Source organism: Theropithecus gelada, chromosome 6 (genome assembly GCF_003255815.1).
Source record: "Theropithecus gelada isolate Dixy chromosome 6, Tgel_1.0, whole genome shotgun sequence".
Classification (NCBI taxonomy): Eukaryota; Metazoa; Chordata; class Mammalia; order Primates; family Cercopithecidae; genus Theropithecus; species Theropithecus gelada.
This window is the reverse complement of record NC_037673.1, coordinates 31,813,123-31,832,771: the sequence shown is the minus strand read 5'-3', so window position 1 is coordinate 31,832,771 and position 19,649 is coordinate 31,813,123. Positions and strand designations below refer to the sequence as shown.

General features: G+C 45.1%; 1 protein-coding gene and 1 pseudogene across 1 annotated transcript in view; both read right to left on the bottom strand.

The window, feature by feature from the left end:
* The window catches only part of PDZD2 (PDZ domain containing 2), a 326,600-nt gene that overhangs the window by 191,040 nt on the left and 115,911 nt on the right, over nt 1-19,649 (bottom strand). The window lies entirely within an intron of this gene.
* LOC112626537 lies at nt 12,447-13,240 on the bottom strand (annotated as a pseudogene).

Sequence of the window (19,649 nt, the reverse complement as noted above, 5' to 3'; positions counted from 1 at the left end):
TCACACAGGAATTTCGTTGTGCCTACAGAAGGCTAAATGCTTCATAGAGCACTGTACGTTAATGGCAGAGAATATTGAGAATTTTAAATCACAGATGGAGAAGAGTTGGGATTCAAACTCCCAACCAAGTCAGGCCTGCCTGATAACAAATCCTATGTTCTTTCTTCTCTGGCACCAGGCTTTGACTATGTCCCATTTGTCACAGAGGATCTAAGCGAGTCCTCCATGAAACCTCTTGAGGGGGCAGAATGTTTTGTGAAAAGACAGTGAGCACACGGATGTTTACAGCGGCTTCATTCAGAACTGCCAAAACTTGGAAATGACCGAGATGTCCTTGAGGAGGTGACTAGATAAATACACTGTGGCACATGCAGACAATGGAGTATTACATGGTGCTGAAAAGAAATGAGCTACCAAGGAATAAAGACATGAAGGAAACTTAAAGACTTGTTACTAAGTGAAAGCAGCCAAACCTGAAGGGGCTATCTGTGGTATGATTCCAACTATGTGACATTCTGGAAAAGGCAAAATTACGGAGACAGTAAAAAAGATCCATGGGTGCCAAGTGCCGGAGGAAAAACGGAAAAATGGGCACAGAGGATTTTTAGGGCAGTGAAACTACTCTGTATGATAATGATGGATACATGTCATTATACATTTGGTGTGTCATTACACACACCACCACGCCTGGTTTGTTAAAAAAAATTGTTTTTTAGAGACAGCTTTTACTATATTTCCCAGGCTGGTCTCAACCGCCCGCAAGTGATTTTCCTGTCTCAGTCTCCCCTATAGCCCGGATTACAGGTGTGAGCCACCGTGCCTGGCCTTTTTTTTTTTTTTTTTTAAATCTATTTTGCTGTGAACTTAAAACTGCCCTAAAAAATATTAAGTTTTAAAAAAGAGAGAAAGATGGTCGGGCGCCGTGGCTTATGCCTGAATCCCAGCACTTTGGGAGGCCAAGGCGGGCAGATCACCTGTGGTCAGGACTTCGAGACCAGTCTGGCCAACATGGTGAAACCCTATCTCTACTAAAAATAGAAAAATTAGCTGGGCATGGTGGTGTGTGCCTGTAATCCCAGCTACTAGGGAGGCTGAGGCAGGAGAATCACTCAAACCTGGGAGGCAGAGGTTGCAGTGAGCCAAGATCACACCACTGCAGTCCAGCCTGGGCGATACTCCGTCTCAAAAAGAAAAAAAAAACCAAAGACAAGACAATCAGCTTCAGTTAAACAACTATGGGGCTAAACTTAGCATTCCTGCTCACTAGCCATACGAATAATAACTAAATGTTTCTATGCCTCAGTTTCCTCACATGAAAATACGCAATATAGCTGCAGAGGTTTTGCGAAAATTGAGAGACAGTGCTTTAGATCATCTCAGTGCCAGCCACACAGTGGGCATCTGTCAAGCTGTGGTTACAGTGACTCTCCAGTAAAACTCCTCCACCACAGTTTCTTCACATTTCAATCTTTCTGCTGTTTTGGCTTATTTACATCACTAACCAAATTATACACAGCTTGTCCTGGTTTAATTGAAAGTGACAAAGGGGAAAGTGGGAAATGAAAACAGAGAGCTCAGTGCACAGCCGTGTTAAAAGACTCAGAAGTCAGCATTCAGCGGTTCCCAAAGGGGCTGCCAGCTCCAATCAGGCCACTAGTTACTTGACAAGTGGAGGAAGCCAGAAACCACATGCCACCCAGGATTCCCCTGGAAAAGCTACACAAAACACCCACTCTTGGAGTAGCACGGAAAGCCTCCTGGTCATCTTGCTGGCTAAGTTCCGGTGCCATCAACAAGATATTGGGCTTCCACTCAGAAGGGAACTGAACTTTCCTCCTCTGGAGTGCTACGAGCTTCATCGCTTTTATTTTCCAAATTCTTTCCTGGCTAGGGATGGGCCAAGTCTAATGCAAGATAAAAGAATTGTAATGATTAAGGCTACCCTAAAAATCAAAAGAGAAGCTTAAACTAGCATGATTAGCCATACTATTTAAAAAGAAAGGTTATCCCTGAGACAGTCAGAACCCCAGGCGTCTTTTTCTGTCCTTTCCATTTGCTGACTATAATAAACCTCAAGGGAGAATTCTGAAATGCCCAAAATGATGCCCATGAATGATTTCCAGATGGTTCTTTCTCTGTCTTCACTTTTCAATCCCAGGAACTCCGGTTCACCCTAGTTGGTTCTGTGTCATATGTAAGGAACTGACATCTCCAATGGAACATGCCAGTGACCTTTCACCCAGCTCAATGCCTTTCCTTTCCTCAAGGGACTCCTCTTCAGTCTTGATATGGTTTGGATTTGTGTCCCCACCCAAATCTTATGTAAATTTTAATCCCCGGTGTTGGAGGAGGGACCTGGTGGGAGGTGACAGGATCACGGGGGTGGATCTCCCCCTTGCTGTTCTCATGATAGTGAGTTCTTATGAAATTTGGTTTTTTAAAAGAGTGAGGCACCTCTCCCTTTGCTTTCTGGCTCCTGTTCTGGCCATTTAAGATATGCCTGCTTCCCCTCCACCTTCTGCCATGACTGTAAGTTTCCTGAGGCCTCCCCAGAAGCAGAAGCCTGGCCAGGCACGGTGGCTCACCTGAGGTCACGAGTTTGAGGCCAGCCTGGCCAACATGGTGAAACTCCATCTCTACTAAAAATACAAAATTAGCTGGGTGTGGGGGCACATGCCTGTAGTCCCATCTACTCGGGAGGCTGAGACAGAACTGCTTGAACCCGGGAGGCGGAGCTTGCAGTGAGCCAAGATCCCGCCATTGCACTCCAGCCTGGGCAACAGAGCAAGACTCCATCTCAAAAAAATAAAAAAGTAAAAATAAATTAAAAAAAAAAAAAAGCAGAAGTCTGTACAGCCTGTGGAACTGTGAGCCAATTAAACCTCTTTTCTTTATAAATGACCCAGTTTCAGGTATGTCTTTAGAGCAGTGTGAGAACAGACTAATACAAGTCTCACAGGCATCTCTACTCTGAGCTCTTGGGAAAGCCTTCCAGAATTTCTTTATTTCTATACATCCTTCAATGGAAAGGGATATTTAATGTTTATTTTTGAGAAAGGGTCTCACTCTGTCACACAAGCTGGAGTGCAGTGGTGTGAACATGGCTCACTGCAGCCTCAACCTCTTGGGCTCAAGTGATGCTCCTGCCTCAGCCTCCTCAGTAGCTGGGACTGCAGGCACCCATGCCAGGATAAGTTTTGTATCTTTTGTAGCAACAGGGTTTTGCCCTGTGAGCCTTTGCGCCCATCCAGATCTCACTTTTTATTTCCTTCTTAACTCTCCTTGGTCACAAGTTTACAATATTCTCTACCTGACAAGTGTCAGATGCAATAATTGTCCCAATCCGGTGGCTCCCAAGGGTTTTCTGGATCCAGTGCAAACTCCTGACCGTGGCTACTGAACCCTTCAACCGGCTGACCCCGTTTTCCTTACCAGCTCCATCTGGTTTCCTCTATCTTGTGTGGCAAGATACCGCGTCCTCGCCCTTGTTTAAGAGGTAGTGCCTGTCCCTCATTGGCCTCCTTCCACTCATGCCAGCCTAAGTTCCCCACATTTGCACATGGTTTTATGGAGTTTATAAACAGTTTCACACAAACTGGGCTTGTCATGATGACAGTTAGCACACGGCATTCACTAAAACCAGATGGATGCTGGTAAGAGGCTCACACTCACTCAAGTGAACTGTCCCATCGAGCCTGTAAGCCCCCTCCCTTCCCCAGGCATCTGGACACTAATTTTTATCTCTAGCTAGACGAGATGCCCTTGCTCAGGCAAGCTAAGCAAGGGGTTTTTGCACTGGCTCTATGCAGAGCACAAGGCCTCCAAAGAGTTAGAATCAAGGAACACCCAGGGATCCATGAAGAAAACAGCTGAACACGTGCAAGGTCACAGTCTTGCAGAAGTGACACTCGAGCCAGGGCAAGACTAATCTAAAAATAGATGCACCTGAATTGGGACATCAGAAGGTACCAGAGGGCACAAGAACACCACACCTAGCTCACCTGGCCTCACTTGCTGGGCTGGGACAGCCAGTGCTCCAGGTATGAAGCAACAAAAAGATGAACAGGCATTGTCATTCAACCCTTGCTCAAGGGCAATCGGGGACCCAGTGGGAGTAGAACCAGGCCTCTATACCTGACTGTGGGCACGCAAGGGTACCCTCCCCCGGAGTAGCTGAGCCTGCCCTATGCAAATGCAACTGAAGTAGGGAAGCCAACCCTTGGATACAGCCAACTGTCTCTGAATGACACTGAGGGACATGAACCTGCTCCGGGCAGGACAACCAAAGCCACCAACAGAGACACCAATGCCTTACTCCAGGATGGGCTAATGATGGAGGCTTTTTGTTTTGTAAACACAGTGTTCTGCAGCTAGAAAATGTCTGGGAGAAAAAACCAGATGGAAAAATAAATTCCAGCATTAAAAACAAAACAAAACACAACACAGTTGTTCACCTCCCACAGATTCAGTCTCTAGACTTCATGAGCACCTACAATCATCAGGAACACATGTGGGGCCCCCTACCCAACAATCTCTCTCCCACTGTTCCCCCAACACACATACAAGCTGACACTTGGAGTCCCTGCCAAGCCAATCTCCAATAAATTCTTAAAAACAAAAGGCTCCGAATAAAGGATTTCAGAACAAAGCTCCGCTCTGAAGGTGCACTGTAAAAAGGAAGCTTTCCCCATGGACAGAATGAAATCAGGACTGGGCTCAGATAGAAAGGCCAAGTGGGTATTAACCTGTTTGCCTACTACTGGTCCTTTCATCTGTTTTACAAAAACAGACCTGAAAAGAGGAGTATTTGTCTCTACGAAGAGTGAGTGTTTGAAAAAAAATTAACACACACACACAAATCAGAATTCCCTTCTCTCACATCCTGGGCCCTGGGTCTTTGAAACTCTCTGGCCTGTATATAGAGCAAATGGTAAGCTTGCCAGCCTTCAGGGTGTTTTCTGCCAAACCCAGAAATGCCCTTCTCCTGGGGACACAGCAGGGCTTTCCTGGAGAGTTTACCTGCTTCTAGGCTGAAATGTCCAGATGCAAGACAAAGATGGTTCTTTTGGTCAAGAGCCCAGAGGACAAGTAGCAAGGAATAGAGGAGACTCCTGGCCTCAGGGTTTGCCGTCTCTGGAGAACACCCCCTAGCACAGAAGGTCCGTAACTGGTTAACTGGGGAATCAGCAGAATCTGGGGGCCACAAGGCTGAATCTGATAGGAACGGCCAAGTGTAGATGCCACAGGTTCATCATTTTTTTGCCTGGATGTCACAGTGGCAATCTAATAACGTGGGGATTTCAAGTGACGGATGCTTCTCCAATTGGAATGTAGGCATCGGGAGGGTAGGTGGCGTCTGGTCCAGTATTCCTTTGCAGCACTGCAGAGTTCTGGCAACACCCAACATACCCTGCTGTTTAGAAAGTAACAGTATCCAATGAAGACCCCTCACAGCTTCTAAAAATAGCAATTCAACTCTAAAACTTTGCCTCTCTCACAGGGACAACTAGGTACATTTTCACCACTTCAGGCTTTCTCCACCCCCTACATTTTGCTGAACTTAACCTCTGTACACACTAATCCCTGCCAGACTCACTGTAAATATTTCATGCTACCTCCACTCCTGTACGCGCACATGTCAGAATTACTGAGGCTGCTAAGCCTGAATTTAGGTTTGCTTCACCAGCTTTCTATGTCAATTTTGTGTTAAGAAGTGGTCCTGTACACGGCATAGCCTCAATTTCAATAGACCACCACCTGGAACAAAAACCACCTTTGTCATTGAATTATTGTCTCCATTTCATCATCTAAGAAAATGGCATTAGCACTGGCACCAGATTTCATTGGGGTACGCTTTCCCACATTGACATTTGTCCTCCGAAAGTTTCAAAGTTGTCCTCTGAGACATGTTCCATCTACTCCTAAACTTCTCCTTTTCAAAATGAGATCCCTGTGTTAGGATCAGAATCTTTTTTTTTTTTCTTTGTGAGATGGAGTCTCACTCTGTCACCCAGGCTAGAGTGCAGCGGCGCAATCTCAGCAATCTTGGCTCACTGCAAACCTCCGCCTCTTGGGTTCAAACAATTCTCTGCCTCAGCCTCCCGAGTAGCTGGGATTAAGGTGTCCACCACCTTGCCCGGCTAATTTTTGCATTTTTAGTAGAGACGGAGTTTCACCGTCTTGGCCAGGCTGGTCTTGAACTCCTGACATTGTGATCTACCAGCCTAAGCCCCGCAAAGTACTGGGATTACGGGCGTGAGCCACCACGCCCAGCCAGGATCAGAACCTTGAGTATGACTTACTGGAATGACAATGCAATAAACTTTATTTTACTTAGTCGTTTTAATTTTGGAAAAACCTCCAAGTTTTAATGTTTTGGAGTCATATAGGCATGTGCCACTTGAGCAGAGAATTTCATTAGCTGTTTAATTCTGGGATCACGTGGCACTGGAGAAGTTCATTGGGGCACACTGAGGTTGGGTTGGTAGCCACTGAAGAGTTACAGACACTAACATTCCTGTCACCCAGAAGCAGGGAGTGACATCTGGCTCTAGCTTTTAGCAGTAGAGAGAGTATGCTGGGGGTAGGGGAGAGGTTGGAGAATGACCCAATTAAAATGCAAATGTTCCTCCGCTTGCTGCTAAATGAACCTTGAAGGAAAATTAATATATAAATTGCAAGCCTCTGGCAAAATCAAGACTTCAAGATTACCAGAAAAATGCAAACTAAAATCCTTCATGACTCTACTTCTAATACTGTGTAAGTTCTAAACCCTAGCCATAGTGAACAATGGTGTTAAATAAACAGATTTGGTTTTTCCCCCTTCAACTTTGACCTGCTTATCCACCTGATGACGTAAACTACCCATGTGATTACCAAACTAAGAAAGACAGAAACCCACACTGGCAGCAAGAGCCATGGGGAATGGCCCCACCCAGTAGGATCATGGTTTCCAGAAATGCTCAGAGGTTAACATTGTAATAGTTTGAATCAGAGGCTGCATCCAGAGTCTGTACATTTCTTATGGTAACTCTTAGGGTCTTAACCTTTGTATTTTTCAATTGTACGAACTGTTTGGGTGAGGGAAAAGGGACAAGATGGAGGAAGGTGAACAAGATGGAGCAGTTCCTGTTGTTTCCGGGTTCTTCATCACAGATTTTCCCGCGCCCAGGAAAAATTCCCGCGCCCGGGAAAAGAACCAAATCAACTGAGCCTGCGCAGAATGACCGTCAAGCCGGGGACACCGAAATTCAAGCAGCCACTCCTACACACACGCCCCAAACTCCTCCCCCTCCAGCTCCCAGGCATAAAAGTCCACTGCCAGCAGGAGCCCGCGTGACTTCGGCCCCCCACATTTGTGGACGGGAGAACATCACCCCAGAGCGCCAGCGCGACTTCCCTGGTGCCCCCCTGCCCACCTGAGGACCATAGAACCTCGTCCGAGAGTGTATGCATATTTGCAAATAAAAGGCTGCCACTTTCTTCGCTCATTTTGACCTTTATTGATTGAGAAACAAAACACGAACTAGATAACTAATCAGAGATATGAATTCAATTTGCCTTAAGTCCTCAGTCAGTAATGGAGACCGTGGGCTAAATCTTAGTTTCATGTTTCTTTCCCTTTGATACTATTTTTTTTTTCTTCGAAGGTTTCACTCTGTTGTCCAGGCTGGAGTGCAGTGGTGTGATCTCAGCTCACTACAACCTCTACCTCCTGGGTTCAAATAATTGTTGTGCCTCAGCCTCCTCAGTGGCTGGGACTACAGGCATGTGCCACCATGCCCAAGATTTTGCCATATTGGCCAGGCTGGTCTTGAACTCCTGACCTCAAGCAATCCACCCGCCTCAGCCTTCCAAAGTGCTGGGATTATAAGCATGAGCCACCACATCTGGCCTGATACTATTCTTCTAATCAACATTATTTTCTTTAAGTCTCCTTTATTTTCAGATCTTGGGCCTACATGTGATGCTTTTCTCAAAAGCAACTGAAAACTTGTACCCTGAAATAAGGATGCAATGTTTTCCATATTAAAAAAAGACGCTAAACTTTTGTTCACTGGGTATATTTGTTATCCTTGCACTCAGCATGTGGGATCCAGCAGATGAAAGCCCAAACTTCAGAGAGAAACGTGGGAATGGAAGGTTATGTTCCTCACCCTACGAACTCCAAATAGTATACCAGACTTCAGAATAAAGCCTTCCTGGCCGGGCGCGGTGGCTCAAGCCTGTAATCCCAGCACTTTGGGAGGCCGAGATGGGCGGATCACGAGGTCAGGAGATCGAGACCATCCTGGCTAACATGGTGAAATCCCGTCTCTACTAAAAAATACAAAAAACTAGCTGGGCGAAGTGGCGGGCGCCTGTAGTCCCAGCTACTCGGGAGGCTGAGCCAGGAGAATGGCTAAACCCGGGAGGCGGAGCTTGCAGTGAGCTGAGATCTGGCCACTGCACTCCAGCCTGGGTGACAGAGCCAGACTCCGTCCCAAAAAAAAAAATAAATAAAAAAAAATAAAAATAAAGCCTTCCTCCACTAAAACAAAACGTAATTTCAGAAAGTACCATCATGCTAGAGAGAGACTTCCATGGAGTGGGTTTCCTTTGAGTGGCTGAGCAGTTTTTTCACTTTGGACCCTCATGTTAGTCCCACTGTTAGCCGTATCAGCTACAGGAGAAGAAATTGACCGAGGCGAACCTTCTCTAGCATGTGAATTGTGGGGTTTGGTTACACTTAGACAAGCACAGAAATGTCAATCAATCAATTCAGTTTGTATCCACCAAAGCACTAGAGAATGAGGCACAAATGGGATACCCATCTGTTACGGTCTGAATCTTTGTGTTCCTCCAAAATTGGAGGAAGCCCCTTGAGGGTTAGGATTTTAGCATACAAATTTTGGGAGGCCCACCTCGGCCTCCAAGGTACGATATTAGGAGGTGGGGCCCTTGGGAAGTGATAAGGTCATGAAGGAGAAGCGCTCCTGAGTGGGATTCGTCTGCTTATGAAAGAGACCCTAGAGAACTGCCTGGCCTCTTCCACCATATGAAGACCCAGCAAGAAGGCACCATCTACAAACCAGAAAGCAGACCTTCACCAGACACTGAATCAGCTAATGCCTGGATCTTGGACTTCCCAGCCTCTAGACTATGGGAAATAAATTTCTGTTACTATAAGCCATCTCATTTATGGTATTTGTTATAGTAGCACAAATGGACTAAGATACTGTCTGGTCATTGTGTAGCAGAGCCGAGGCTGGGGCTGGGGCTGGGGCCGGGACCAGGGTGGATTAAGTATGGCAGACGCTGTAGACTGTTTCGCTCAATCCCCGTTTAGCAGAAAATGTGAAACCACCATATTCCGTTGCAGCCAGAGTGCAGGCATGTGAGCTTATTTCCAGAAGCTCCCAGTATAACCTGGAATCAGAAGCATCCCAGTATAACCTGGATGTAGCATGAGTGACAGAGGCAGTAAGGTCACCCATTGTGATCCAGGCCTTCTGAGGAGCACAGCAGAAGAGAAGCGCAGTCCTGACATTCATTCCCTCAGCTCCTGGGGACTCAGCAGCCAGCGGAGACACCATGATTTTTCTGCTAGAACAGACCCGTGGTGTGGTTTGGCTCTTTTCCTGGCTCCATCACATCCAAGCCTGATTCTTGGTTCTTCCCAGAACGTCTGCGAACCACCTAACCAACAGCCTTTAATACATCCCTTTCTGCTTAAACTGGCTACAGGAATTTCTGTTGTTTGCAGCCAAAAGTCCTGCCAGACTCGGCAAGAAAGCAGAGAAATGAAAGGAAGCGGGAAGGACCGCAAGAGCCAGCCGACAGGGGCGATCCAGTGGCCACGTGCTCCAAGTCAGGGGCTTCTGAACCCAGTTCTGTATGCCCAGTGAGGCCACATGGTGGCATCCACAGAGCAGAAGCTTTAGCGATGGCTACACAAAGGTTCAATCTCAACTCCACTGCCCCAGGTTCTATATTGTGCTAGACAAGTTTCTCACACTCTCTGAGCCTGAATTGATTCATCTACAAAACTAGAACAACGCTACTTTCCTTACAGAGTTTCAGAGAAAATAAAACTAGGTAATATGTCAACAGCCCAGTACAGTGCCTAGTGACCAGCAGTTGTTTCAGAAATAGTACAAGTGTCCCATTAAATCGGCACAAATTGATTTGGCTTACATACCATATATGTCAAAATATAAGGTTATATTTTCTCTAACATTCTTTTTTTTTTCTTTTGTTTTTTTGAGACGGAGTTTCGCTTTATCATCCAGACTGGAGTGCAGAAGCGCAAGCTCGGCTCACTGCAAGCTCCGCTTCCCGGGTTCACGCCATTCTCCTGCCTCTGCCTCCCGAGTAGCTGGGACTACAGGTGCCCGCCACTGTGCCTGGCTAATTTTTTTTTTTTTTTTTTTGTATTTTTATTAGAGACGGGGTTTCACCGTGTTAGCCAGGATGGTCTCGACCTCGTGATCCGCCCGCCTCCGCCTCCCAAAGTGCTGGGATTACAGGCGTGAGCCACCGTGCCCGGCCATATTTTCTCTAACATTCTTATAAAAGAGGCAGTTATATATGAGTCTGTACAAATTGTATTATGAACCTCTTTCAATTATGTTAATTTGGATGACAAATTACTATTTAGAGAAGACAAATTATTTCACACTTAATCAATGGGAATTTTAGATGCTTAAACAGAACTGGTTTAAAATAAAGGGGGGAAATCAATTTAATGTTAAATTTAACAATTATTCCTAGGGGAAATAATCTCACCATCTTAAGTGCTGTATTTTCTCATAGCAGGGTAGCACAGTGGTTAAAAGCAGGAACTGGCTGGACGCGGTGGCTCATGCCTGTAATCCCAGCACTTTGGGAGCCTGAGGTGGGTGGATAGCTTGAGGTCAGGAGTTCCAGACCAGCCTGGCTAACAGGGTAAAACCCTGTCTCTACCAAAAATACAAAATAAATAAATAAATAAATAAATAAATAAATTGGCCAGGTGTGGTAGCTTATGCCTGTAATCCCAGCACTTGGGGAGGCCGAGGCGGGTGAATCACGAGGTCAGGAGTTCGAGACCAGGTTGGCAAACATGGTGAAACCCCAAATCTACTAAAAATACAAAAAAATTAGCTCAGCATAGTGGCGGGCGCCTGTAATCCCAGCTACTCGGGAGGCTGAGGCAAGAGAATCGCTTGAACCCAGGACGTGGAGGTAGAAGTGAACGGAGATCGTGCAACTTGCACTCCAGCCTGGGTGACAGAGTGAGACTCTGTCTCAAAAAAAAAAAAAAAAATAGCCAGGCATAGTGCTGGGGCACCTGTAATCCCAGCTGCTTGGGAGGCTGAGTCATGAGAACCACTTGAACCTAGGAGGCAGAGGTTGCAGTAAGGTGAGGTCGCACCACTGCACTCCAGCCTGGGTGACGGAGCAATAGTAAGTCTCCAGAAAAAAAAAAAGAAAAAAAGGCAGGAACTCTGGAGCTCCACAGCTGGGTTTGAATCTTGGCTCTGCCTTTCATGAGTTATGTGACTTTGAGCAAGTTATTTGACCTTTCTGAACCTTAGTTCCCTGAATAAAGTGAGATAATGTTATCAATCTCTCAGATTTCTCTGCATAAATGAGTTAATACATGTAAGACACTTGTGACAGTATTTGCTCGTAGTAAACGCATCCATAAACGTAAATTATTTTCAATTATAGGATGAAGGGATGGGGAAACTGTGGCAGGGTTATACGAATACTTGTGGCCTTGGATAAAATGTCCAGCGACAGCACCATACATGAATATTAGTCTGTCAAATAATAAAGATGGAAGGCAATACATCCTGAAAACTGACTCAGCTGACTCAAAATGTGGCTCTGATTATTTGAATAAATTTGCTTCATAAACTATATGTGGGAAAAGGAATATTCAAAATTAATGTCATGTAAATTTTAAATGTGGTTTTAATTATATATGTGAATATTAGAGCTATACATGACTTTCTCATGTATATCACTGTATTATTAGTAGTAAACTGAAGTATATCCTATTACTATAGTATTTCATGTATATTTATGTCAGCCAAAAACCTTTTTGTAGCTCTTGCTTATTATGTATGGAGTTTATATTCTACTCTATAGGGTAAAAGAAAATGTTCTTCTCTTTTTTTAATCAGCATAGAAAATTCAAACTGTTATCAAAAAGCATCTTAACCACATGTCCCTGCTCCCCAAATTAATGCCCTTATGATCTCTTTTGCTTCGATTTTTTGAGTTTAAATGCATTTTATTTTTAGACAAGCTACATGATATGTTTTTCTTAAAACAATGCCTCCATTCCAAAGCATAGTCAAAATAAATGAAGAGCTCAAGATGACATCAGTCCCATTTTCTTAAGTCCTGTTGTGTGGATGACAAGCTGCAGTCAGTTATGATGACAGGTGATATATCCAAAGTAATTGCCAAATTTGTTAACATTTTCCGATTTCTAAACCATTCTTAAAGAAAATCACATATGGAGTCACGCCATCCTCACAGTAGTCCAGTTGAGCACCACCTGGATTCATGCTTTCCCCAGTACAGAACTGGTAGCTTTTTGTTTGCTTGTTTTGAGATGGAGTCTTGCTCTGTTACCCAGGCTGGAGTGCAGTGATCTCCGCTCACTGCAGCCTTCGACTCCGGGGTTCAGCAGTTCTCCCACCTCAGCCTCCCCAGTAGCTGGGATTACAGGTGTGCACCAACCACGGCCAGGTACTTTTCTGCATTTTTGGAAGGGGCAGGGTCTCACTATGTTGCCAAGGCTGATCTCAAACTCCTGAGCTCAAGTGATCCTCCCGCCTCGGCCTCCCAAAGTGCTGGGATTATAAGCATGAGCCACCACACCCGGCCAGAACTGTCATTTTTGAAATTACTAAGGATGTGCTTGATTTGTTCTGCAGTCCGTCATCAAAAGTTTTACTCTTTCTGGTCTCTGTTCTTCAAGTTTGCCTTTGATTGATTTTACTTAACCTTTGATGTATTTCCTGTAGTCTTTTCCTACAAGTGGTGGTTCCTGACAGTATCAACAGGAGCCATTACTGTGCTTTCCACACCCTCGCCCTCGGGGCCATCAGCAGAGGCATTTCCACAATGAGCGAGTCATCAGTGTTACCCTCTCTCCTACTGACCATCTCCTCCCTCCACTTCCAGGCACAGCCAGACTGAGATCTCCCGGATCTCGTGAACACACCTCATCATGGCTGAGGAGGTCCCGGTAGATAACCATGATGGCGGCTGATAGCGGCTAAAGGGAGACGACCAGTGGCGCTGCCTTAGAGGAGCCCAGAGCTCGCAGCTGCGCTCGTGGGGAGCCCGGGCGGGGTAGCCTTGCTTAGATTTCAAACAAAAAAAGCATCAAACCAAAATAAAATAGAAGGGGCTGGGCGCGGTGGCTCAAGCCTGTAATCCCAGCACTTTGGGAGGCAGAGGCGGGTGGATCACGAGGTCAGGAGATTGAGACCATCCTGGCTAACACGGTGAAACCCCGTCTCTACTAAAAATACAAAAAACTAGCCAGGCATGGTGGCGGGCGCCTGTAGTCCCAGCTACTCGGGAGGCTGAGGCAGGAGAATAGCGTGAACCCGGGAGGCGGAGCTTGCAGTGAGCCAAGATCGCGCCACTGCACTCCAGCCTGGGCGTCACAGCAAGACTCCGTCCGGAAAAAATAAAAAATGAAATAGAAGGAAAGGTAGACTATCTTTGTGCATTTTAAATATACATAAAATCTCCAACATGGGCCGGGCGCGGTGGCTCAAGCCTGTAATCCCAGCACTTTGGGAGGCCAAGACGGGCAGATCACGAGGTCAGGAGATCGAGACCATCCTGGCTAGCACGGTGAAACCCCGTCTCTACTAAAAAATACAAAAAACTAGCCGGGCGAGGTGGCGGGCGCCTGTAGTCCCAGCTACTCGGGAGGCTGAGGCCGGAGAATGGCGTGAACCCGGGAGGCGGAGCTTGCAGTGAGCTGAGATCCGGCCACTGCACTCCAGCCTGGGCGACAGAGCGAGACTCTGTCTCAAAAAAATAAGAAAAATAAATAAAATACATAAAATAAAATTACCTCAATTTCACTCTTAGCAACACATATACACACTTAAAAACCAAGAACCACGACTGAAGTTAGGCAAGAATGGGGGAGGGGAGCTGATATAAAACAGTGATGTGTAAGTGTGCTCTACCAAGGAAAGACGGTAACAATAAGCAAACTCCCTACCCGCCCAAAGTCCAATAACAAAAGTTATCAGCTTCTAGCATAGAGCCATGGCCTTCAGGCTCCGAATGGGCTGTTTCAAGCCTTTCAAAATGAAAAGTTATAAATCAGTGCTGCCAGAAATCCACATCCTCAGAAGGTACCCAATACCTGAATAAATCCACTCTTACTCTGGGAAGTTCTCAGCAGAAAGGTTAACTCTGTAGTGAGAACATACTTTCCTGACCCAGAAGATACACAGAGCTAGCATGAAGCTATATTTAATGTTTGACCAGGGGTCTGCTAGGTGGGAAAATGCAAACATCTTCCAGTAGCAGACTGAACTCTACTCCAGAGGGGAAAAACACAGGCCAAGAACGTGGAGGAAAATTCCACTAACTGGCTTAGAAGAGGAAGAAAAGCAACCCCAGCATCCTCAGGTTGCAGGTAGACAAGGGGAAAAAGAGACTATCAAACCACTTCAGCTTAAACTAGAACACCTGCAAGGTAGTAGAAAGGTTTGCTATGCACTGCTTCAACCACTAAAAGAAAGGGACACCGATCAAATTTGGCCAGGTGCAGTGGCTCAGGCCTGTAATCCCAGCACTTTGGGAGGCTAAGGAGGGTGGGTGCATCACCTGAGGCCAGGAGTTTGAGACCAGCCTGCCCAACACAGCAAAACCCCGTCTCCACTAAGGAAGGGAAAAAAAAAAAAAAAAAAAAAAATTAGCCGGGCGTGGTGGTGGGTGCCTGTAATCCCAGCTACTCCGGAGGCTGAGGTAGGAGAATTGCTTGAACCCGGGAGACAGGTTGCAGTGGGCTGAGACTGGGTCACTGCACTCCAGCCTGGGCGACAGATCAAAACTCTGTCTTGAAAGAAATAAACAAACAACAAAACAAAACAACCCCCCCCACACACACACACACAAATTCACTCCCTCGGGTAAAAGCAGACTCACTTTCATAATTTCATAGGCAAATTTGAAATACAAGCAGCAACATTTAGATGTGCTGCTTCTTTACTCATGCTTAATTATAACCTCAGCCTTATTCGATGTAATTGTGTCTGGAATTCTGTATCTGTACCTTTCCAATAATATTCACCATCTACTACTAATTTTTAAAAAAGACATATTGGCCAGGAGCGGTGGCTTACACCTGTAATCCCAACACTTTGGGAGGCCAACGCAGGCGGATCACGAGGTCAGGAGATAGAGACCATACTGGCTAACACGGTGAAACCCTGTTTCTACTAAAAATACAAAAAAATTAGCTGGGCGTGGTAGCGGGCGCCTGTAGTCCCAGTTACTTGGGAGGCTGAGGCAAGAGAACGGCGTGAACCTGGGAGGTGGAGCTTGCAACGCAGTGAGCCGAGATCACCCCACTGCACTCCAACCTGGGCGACAGAGCGAGACTCCGTCTCAAAAAAATAAAAAAAAGAAATAAGACATATTAACAAGTGTTGGTTTCCAGTGACTCAGGTTTTCACATTTCAACCTCTAAGTTATGATGATAGCAATGTTAATTGTTTTCTCAGGCAATGTATTGGAACGTTTATAAATACTGGTTCATTTAAAAGGCCCTGGGAAGGTAAGAGATATATTTTCTTGGTTTCAACCATGACCAGCCTTGCCCACAGCAAGTGCTCATTAAATGTTTGTTTATTGAATGACTTGACTAAATAAACTTTTCCTTGATTTTTAACATTTGTGGCTGATTTCACTATGTTAACCTTCAGCAACTTGTAAGGTGTAGATGTAGTTAAGTTCTTATTAATAATTGAGCTTATAAGAAGTGGCATAACTTAACATTGAATAAATCTTATGATAAAGACTTACTGGTTATTATTTTGCTGGTTTGGTGTTGTTTGTATTTTGGCTAATTGAAACACATACAGTTGAAAGAAATACACAGCTTTAAAATACTAAAAAAAAAAAAAAAAAAGTGGCTGGGTGCAATGGCATGTAATCCCAGCACTTTGGCACTTTGGGAGGCTGAGATGGGCAGATCACCCGAGGTCAGGAGTTAGAGCCCAGCTTGGCCAACATGGTGAAACCCTGTCTCTACTAAAAATACAAAAATGTGCTGGGCATGGTGACAGGCACCTGTAATCCCAGCTACTCAGGAGCCTGAGGCAGAAGAATTGCGTGAACCCAGGAGGCGGAGGTTGCAGTGAGCAGAGATCGGGCCATTACACTCCAGCCTGGGCAACAAAAAAACTCCGTCTCAAAAAGAAAAAAACAAAAACAAAAACAAGAAAATGTTTTTCACTAATTTACAATGACTTTTCCTCTCTTTTTTTTTTTTGAAACAGGGTCTCACTCTCGTTGCCCAGGCTAGACTACAGTGGCGTGATCTTGGCTCACTGCATCATCTCTCAGGCTCAGGTGATTCTCCCATCTCAGCTTCCTGGGTAGCTGGGGCTACAGGCACGTGCCACCCTGCCCAGCTAATTTTTTGTATTTTTAGTAGAGACAGGGTCTCACTATGTTTCCCAGGCCGGTCTCAAACTCCTGGGCTCAAGCAATCTTCCCACCTCGGTCTCCCTAAGTGTTTGGATGATAGGCATCAACCACCATGCCCGGTCTTTCCTATTCTTTCTACCCCTAAATTACATAATAATATTTAATTTTTTAAATTTATTTTTTTGAGATAGAGTCTCACTTTGTTGCCCAGGCTGGAGTGCAGTGGTGCGATTTCGGCTCACTGGAACCTCTGCCTTCCAGGTTCAAGCGATTTTCCCGCCTCAGCCTCCTGAGTAGCCGGGATTACAGGCATGCGCCACCACGCCCGGCTAATTTTTTGTCTTTAGTAGAGACGGGGTTTCACCATGTTGGTCAGGCTGGTCTCAAACTCCTGACCTCAGGTGATCCACCCGCCTCAGCCTCCCAAAGTGTAATTTTTACTTTCAAGTTGTAAGAGTTGCCTTTTTTCCCTTCTGCATGCAAATCCCTTATCATGTATATTATTTGCAGAAAATTGCTTCCCATCTTTTTAATAAATGGTGCTGGAATAATGAGAAATTGACGTGCAAAGAAATAAAGCCCTTAATAAAGTTTTAAGTTTTTGTTTTGTTTGTTTTTTTGAGACAGAGTCCCACTCTGTCATCCAGGCTGGAGTGCAGTGGCATGATCTGGCTCGCTGCAACCTCCACCTCCTGGGTTAAAGCGATTCTCCTGTGCTAGCCTCCCGAGTAGCTGGGATTACAGGCATGTGACACTGCTCCCGGCTAATTTTTCTATTTCTTAAAAATAGAATTAGCCGGGCACGGTGGTGCATGCCTGTAATCCCACCTACTTGGGAGGCTGAGGCTGGAGAATTGCTTGAACCTAGGAGGAGGAGGTTGCAGTGAGCTGAAATGGCACCCCTGCATTCCAGCCTGGGTGACAGAATGAGACTCTGGAAAAAAAAAAAAAAAGTATCCAAATCAAACCCTTTAACAATTCAATAATAAGCAGACAATCCAACTGAGTAACAGGCTAAAGATCTGAATATATGTTTCTCCAAAGAAGATACACAAAAATTGACAACAAACCCAGGAAAAGATGTGCAACATCATTAGTCATCACGGAAATGCAAACCAAAACCACAGTGAGATACCACTTCATACACACTAGATTGGCTATAATTTTTTTTAAAGGACATAATAACAAGTGTTGGTGAAGATGTGCAGAAACTGAAACCTTCATACATTGTTGGCAGGAATGTAAAATTGTGCTGTTACGTTGGAAAAGTTTAGCAGTTCTTCAAAATGTTAAACATGGAATTACCATATGACCCAGCAATTCCACTTTTAGGTATATACCCAAAAGAAATGAAAACATTATGTCCACACAAATCTTATATATGAATGTTTGTAGCAGTATTATTTACAATAGCCAAAATGTGGAAACAACGCCAGTATCAATCACCTGGTGAATATATAACACTGGACTACCATTTGGTGATAGAAAGAAATGAATTTCCAGTGACAGACGTCACATGTGTATGAATACTGAAAATATGCTAAGTGAAAGAAGCCAGTCACAAAAGACCACACAGATTTCATTTACATGAAGTGTCCAGAAAAGGAAATTTATAGAGATGGCAAATCGATGAGTGGTTGCCAGGGGCTGGGGAGTTTGTGGGGAAAAGTCGGGAGTGACTGCTAACAGATTCAGGATTTCTTTTAGGGGTGATTAAAATGTTCTAAAAGTAGATAGCGTGATGTCTGCAGATCTGCTTCAATTTACTTAAAAACTACTTATTGTAAACTTTAAATGCATGAAATGTGTAATAATGTAATCTCAATAAGGGGAAGTATTCACTCTCCAATTTGAAACAGACAAAAATCAAGATTCACAAAAGCTAACTTCAAGTCACTTTTTTTTTTGGGGGGGGAGACAGAGTCTTGCTCTGTCCCCCAGGCTGGAGTGCAGTGGCATGATCTCTGCTCACTGCAACCTCCACCTCCCGGGTTTAAGCGATTCTTGTGCCTCAGCCTCCTGGGTAGGTGGGATTATAGGCACATGCCACCACGCCTGGCTAATTTTTCTATTTTTAGTATAGATGGGGTTTCACCATGTTGTTCAGGCTGGTCTCAAACTCCTGACCTTAAGTGATCCACCCTCCTCAGCCTCCCAAAGTGCTGGGATTACAGGCGTGAGTCACCGTCACCCAGCCAAAGTCACCTGTTTTTATAGTTGTTAGCCTAAATGCATATTTAAAATGCTTGACAAGTATAATAGAAAGTTCTTCGAAAGGTCAGCTCTTGCCTCCAACTCCCCTTCCCCTTTTCTAAACTGGCAACACACTAGTGTTCAGGGAAAACCAGAAAAATTGAGTCGTTTTTTAATGAGAAGTGTTTGTCTGGGAAGATTTAGGAAACTCACTTTTAGTAGAAAATTAATCAGCAAAATCCTGTAAGCATTGTTGATGGGGTTTTCCTCCTCATCACACATGCCCACACAAACCTTGGGGCCTGGCAACAACTAACAAGCCAGCCTGTTACACAGATAAACAAACATTCAAGGAAGGAAAACTAGCTGTTCCTCGGGGTGATAATCTAGAGATGGCTTCAGGACTTCTGGAGGCTCGCATCTTTTTTTATCTTCAGCCTCCCAAGAAATAACTGAAGAGCATTTTACACGAAATCACCTAATTATGGTCTCCAGGCTCATTGCCTCTCGCAGGGCCTTGCTTCCTCAGACAGATGCTCAACAACAGGACCCAAGTAGAGTGTGGGAAGGACTGGCCAGATCCTGCAGAAGCCTCTGAGATAACCCCTTCCCCTTTAAGGAAACCTAGCCTCAGGCAGCCTGGAGCTGGTCCTCATTCCAGGCCTGAAGTCCCTCGCCTATCCCCTTCACGTAAGGAAGGCTGGCTGACTTTCATCAGCCATCAACAGTGAGCTCTTTACAATTTGGTCTACCTGTAAATGGCTTTCTTTTTTTTTTTTTTTTTTTTT